General features: G+C 38.5%; 1 long non-coding RNA gene across 1 annotated transcript in view; it reads left to right on the forward strand.

Moving 5' to 3' along the window:
* The window catches only part of LOC137631603 (uncharacterized), a 63,756-nt gene extending 58,231 nt beyond the window's left edge, over positions 1 to 5,525 (forward strand). The window contains exon 3 of the long non-coding RNA XR_011041919.1: positions 3,722 to 5,525. This is a non-coding gene — a long non-coding RNA (uncharacterized lncRNA). The remainder of the gene's footprint in view (positions 1 to 3,721) is intronic.
* Positions 5,526 to 6,000: the final 475 nt, after the last annotated feature.

The raw sequence follows: 6,000 nt of genomic DNA on the forward strand, positions 1-6,000 counted from the left end.
TTTATAGCAATTTTTTTAATTTACTTTATCACAATTATATACCGTAGAAGTAGTTGTAAATTATATATTTTATTACTATCCAAAGTTTTTTAGAGTTTGCTCTTGTCTAATTAGATTCATTAGGTTGGTTAATTTTTCCCCCATTTTGATGGTAATAATACAGTTCATATAACATTGTAATCGAATAATAGAGTACAGGGTCAGACTGTCAGGTCGGTATTGCGCATATTTGTGATGGCATTGATAGCAGGATTAATAGAGAAAACCAAAACAAAGAGATTAAAGGTCACTATGGTAATTGCTTGCCCACACCCATTCTCTTTCATAGGGATACCATTATTTTAACTAGGCTGCGTATTGGCCATACACATGCAACGCACAATTATATAATGAAGAGTGGGGAAGGGAGACAGGCCCCTCTTTGTAATACCTGTCAAGTGACAATGGATGTTGAACATATTTTAGTCGATTGTCCTGTTTTTAATCTTCAGAGGAGGACACATTTACTCCAGGACAAACCTTTTAAGAGATATACTGGGGGGGAAACTGTAATACCCTGAACTTGAGAAAATGTTTACAAAGTATTGGGTTATATTACGAGCTATAATTGATTTTATTAATTTATTTATCTATTTTACCCTTTTAATCCCTATTTATTTCACATCTAGATTTTATTGTATGAAAGTGTTGCAATTTGTATTAAAGGTTAAAATGATACTAAATGGTGTGAGTATACAGATATGATTGAATGATTTTCGTTATATAGCGCTGAATGGCCTTTGATGCCCCAGTGCTTGGCTTAATGCCTAAATCCTATATTCAATTCAATTCAACCATTCTCTTTCATGGCCTTGTGTGAGAGAAGTCCTTGTTAATGCTTCAAGTACTAGTGTCTCCCATGGTAAAAATAGTTAAGAACCTCATCTTTTATGATTTCATCCATATTTTATGAGCCTTAACTATCATCAGAAACCCAAATCTTTCAAGATTAAAGCAAGATAAGAAAATTATGTTCAAATATCATTCTGTATAATGAAAGTACACATGCAAACAAGAGCTAGTACAGCTTTTTAAAGCTTAATATGCTTGAGGGTACACTCGGGCACACTATTCTATCTTATTTTTTCTTCCTCTTGTTTTTTTTAAATGGTGGGTTGGGCAGGCTTAATAGAAGGGCCATGGATGCCTGGTGATTTATCAAGAAGTTGTCTTTTCCTTATCTGATTTATTTTTCTTCTCAAAACCATCCTTACTGTCCTCCCTTCAGTTGAAGTGGCTATCCTGGAGGGTATTTAGCCTTGCATGTTGTATCGGCTTCTCCACGTTGACCAGTTTTTCCGACTTTTTACCATGGTCTATGGGTTTGATCAATCACTTTATTTATGATTCTGTACATATTGTTTTTGTTATATTTCTTGTTGATCTAGTTTTAAGAGTGTCTTTTTTTTTTTATTACTATTAATTCGTATGCTGTCTGGAGACATTGAGCGAAATATGGGACCAGTACGTCTTGGATTTTGTCAATGTCGTCTTCTGTATTGCAATATTCGTGGTCTTCATGCAAATATTCAAGACCTTACAGTTGCGTCCAGACAGTATGATATTCTTTTGTGCTCAGAAACTTTGGTTTCTAATATGAGGCACTCATCTGAGCTCTTTATAACGGGTAATAATATTGAAACGTGATGCCATCCCTAGGGCCAGTAGAATGGCGGTGTATATTAGGGCCGAGTACCCTGCTTCTCATAAGTCCTGCTATGAATGTGGATGTCATGAGATTCAGGTAATAAAAGTCTGTGGCAGGCATAACAACTTTTATTTGTGTTCGATCTACCGGAATCCATACATAGATGATTCTATCTTCGATTGTCTTCTCACCATGATGGTTAAGATACAAGAAGATAGAAAGGCTTCTTTTGTCTTTGTTGGTGATTTTAATGCTCACCATAGGGAGTGGTTAAGTTCTCTCTCTCCTACTGATCGCCATGGCTTGAGAGCTTTAGACTTTGCCTCTGAATTAGCCTGTGAGCAAATCATAAGTGAAGCTACTCACAGGTCCGGTAATTGCTTGGACCTCGTATACATTATGGTTTTGTACAGTGCTTTTCGTACTAGTTTTGGTTGCATCTTTACGACTAAAAATTGCCAATTCATGTACGTGAGACTTGCACATCAATTTTCTCATTTTACTGGCAGTGTAGAAAGCACTCATTCAAGGGGCACATCAATTTTCTCATTTTGCTGACTGTAGAAAGCTCTCATTCAAGGGGAATAAAGTAGTGGTAGTAGTGGGTGATACGACAGATCATAGCAGTTTATTTGGATAATACCACTGCCTTAGCATAAATTTCAGTAACTATGGAAGTATGACATTAGAGAATCTCCTTTTATAGTAGAAAAACTACCACTTCAGTAGATAGAAGTAATGAGTACTGTTATTACCCCAGTTTTTTCTGGGTCAATTGAACAATTTGGCAAATCAGTTGAACAGAAAAATAGGTTCAACCAAATGAATAACTTCTCCATCTCTTATGGTGTGTCACAGGATGCGGAAGCAGTGGGAAAGGGTAAATGTGGAAAATTTTTTGCAACAAGCTTCACAATAAGATCAGTGTCTTGTACTTTGGTACCAGTTCCAAGGGCTTCAGTGGTAGATGGAATGTTGCAAGATTGAAATGAACTATGCTTTTTCTTCTGTCTTAATGTCCTGAATAAACAAGTTAAGGGAATTTCATACCTTACTTCCCGATCCTTAGCCTCTTTATTTAAAACATAACCTCTGACATATTGGGTTTTGCATCCAAACTCTTATATGATACAGCTAGCCACATGGAGAAACAAGTCTCAAGAGTAAAAGGGTTTTCAAGGTCCATCTTGATTGTTGATTTTGGTAAACTTATGATGATTGTTATGGTAGTAAAGGAATTTAGTTATGCACTTAATGGTATTCAAATTAATTCCAATATGTTTTCAGTTTCATTTTGAAAATAAATATGCTCCCTTAGATTTGTACCCTTCCTCCATTGATGGTGACGAGAATGATATTATCAATCAAATTGGCAATTAGCTATCTTTTTATTATAATTTTTGACAATTTAAATTGTAAACTACCCTGTGACAAATTTTATAATCCAATTACATATAGAAGGTTACTTATTTCATAAAGAGGATTAAATTAATAACCAATTTTATTTAAATATATTTTACACATGTTCAGTAGCAGTAACAGGCATTACAAATGGATAATTTTTACAAGCTATTTTTTTTCTATTTGTACTTATTCAAAAACTTGAATTCATGTTAATATAATTGTTACAGTATATTGTAAAAAATCCATTGGAAGTAGCATAAATATATAGATATGAATAGTAATTCTAATAAAGTAATATTCCTTACATGTATACTGCATGATGATAGAGTAGTAGTCTCAAATTGGTGTAAAAATATATATTACGAAACTCTAAACAATAACATATCAGCAATGAAATTATTATTCAGCTGCACATTTATATTATTATGTGAGTAAGTTTACTCGTAGATATTTAAAATTCTCAAGCTGTAATTTTTAGACTTGAGAATTTCCTGAATTAACCAGTAACTAACATGAAGCAAAAATAAATTATGCAGATGGTTTGTTCTTAGAAATAAAAATGGCAGTATATTATTTTCAAAGAATACCAGAAATAAATATGGCATATTAATTTTTTTTTATTCCTTTCAGGTTGACAGGAAATCATACATGCAATAGTCAACATCTAACATGAATTACTCTACTTCCTGGGATGTAATTAAAAAGTATGGTCGAAAATGTATTTCAAGTTTGATAATTATAGAAGTGAGAATAAAAAGAAATTTAAATTGTACAGTAACTAAACAAAATATTGAGAATCGATTTATTGGTTTAAAAAAAAAATGCTCTTTAAATATTTAACTTCCCTGGTAGTTACATATATATAGCTTTAATCCCGCGTTTCGTCGAGCGCACGGCAAAAATTCAAATTTCGCGGCAATCACTGCCAGGTGAGTAGGTGGTCATACCTGAGCGCCCTCTCAGTAGGTAACTGGAACCATTCCCAACATTCCTCAGAAATTCCCTGCCGTTGATAGAGTCAACATGTCGGAAATTCGTTTCGTTTTGGTTTACTTTATCTACAAATTTAGTGAAGTACCTTTTGTTTGATGATGGCTTTCGCTGCTTTTTTGGGATTTTCCCTTTTGACTTTTCACTCAGTTTAGATAGACTTTGTTGGTTTTTTTACCTGGACTGTTAGTTTACTATTTTCTAGTTTACAAAATGGCCTTCTCTGTAATTAGAAGGTGTGTTAAAGGATCCAAGACTGAATGCCTAAGGCCTCGCTTGATCTTCACTCAATATGTAAAAGTTGCAGAGGGCATGAATGTACTTTTATTGACAGATGCAATGAATGAAAGTCTCTGTCTGATAGAGAGTGGAAGGAGTTTGATCACTATGTTAAGCATTTAGAGAAGGACAGGATTAAGAGAGCTAGATCGGCTAGTGTTCTTTCTAATAGATCGTCCGATAGTCATGTTCCTTCTAATGTGCTTGATACTAATATTCCTATTCCTATTTCTAATCCTAAGGCAGTAGTACCAGACCCCGTTAAGGTGTCGGAGGTAAGTGAGCCTTCTTTGAAGGATGTGTTGGCTGCAATTTCAGCCTTAGGTGCACAAGTGCAATCCCTCGCTTCGGAAAAAGAAGTGATGTGGAGGGGCAGTGCGTGGGTTGCAACGCAAGTTTGTGAATAGTGATAGTGAAGTGGAGGGTGCGTCCGTTCGTGTCTGTCATACTCCTAGCCAGGGACCTCTTCCATGCTCCCCAACCCCTGGGAGAAGGAACAAGTCAAAAGGCGAAGGGAGATGAGACTTTAAACTTAACGAATGGACGTCCCCTCGAGCGATCCAGTTGATGCATCCCAGGATGCTCCCCCTCGCCGCAGGAAAGGCGAGATGAGGAAGTGTTCGTCCTCGTTGGAGGATGCAAGGCCTAGGTGTGGTTGGCGTCAAGCTCTTCTTTCAAGGCCTCTCAAGAGACGTAGGTCTCCTGCTAAGTTCCAGCAACCATCCTGCAGTAACTGGAGCTCGCCGGAAGTTTTTCTTTCGGAGGAAGACAACGTGTCAGTGCCTAGGCAGTCGCGTAAGGCATATAGTTCGTTGGAGTAAAAGGGGCATACGCTTTACTTCTGTGTACGATTCTCCCCCTCCCCCGGATTGGGAGATGTCGCAAGGGCTTTCTCCTCCTCTTGGCCAGACAACCCCAGTAGACGCTCCCTTGCAGTGATCAGAACGCAGTTCAGGTAGCGATAGGAATCGCAACGCCCCCTCGCAGCTGTCTGGACGTGCGCCACAAGCGTCGGACCTTTCAGAGCTAAAGAGATCAATTACGTCCCTGTTTGATACCTACAAGTCACAAACAGAGGAGACTCGTAAGAAAGTATCGAAGGATATCAACAGACTACGGAAAGGAAATAGATCTAACCAAGGCGCGATCGGCCAGCGAGTTACTTCACGCTCAGCGACGCTCCCTCACAGCAATCGGGACGCGTTACGGGAAGCGACAAGGTTCTAGATGCTCCCTTGCGGCAGTCTGGACGCATGCAATCAGGACTTATCCCCGCAGCATGGTAGACGCTCAGTTGTCTCTCCCTCTCGGCATGCTGGACGCATGCGAGCAGGACACTCCCTTGCAGCACGCCGGACGCAGTGTTGACGCTGCCTCACAACATGATGGACGCATGTTGGAAGCACGTAAGCACGACACTCCCTCGAAACATGCAGGAGGTTGGCAGGACGTACACAAGCGTGACGCTTCCTCACAACTTGTGTATTCATGCACGACCATCACAGCATGATGAAAACATACTGGACGACGAGAATCGACAGGATGAGGCAGGTGTCTCCTACTCATTCTACTCCAGAGATCGCTATCCCCGCGAGATGAAATTACAGAAGGGGAAACCCAGGAAAAGCTTCATGCAGCTG

This window comes from Palaemon carinicauda, chromosome 40, assembly GCF_036898095.1.
Source record: "Palaemon carinicauda isolate YSFRI2023 chromosome 40, ASM3689809v2, whole genome shotgun sequence".
In the NCBI taxonomy this organism is placed as follows: Eukaryota; Metazoa; Arthropoda; class Malacostraca; order Decapoda; family Palaemonidae; genus Palaemon; species Palaemon carinicauda.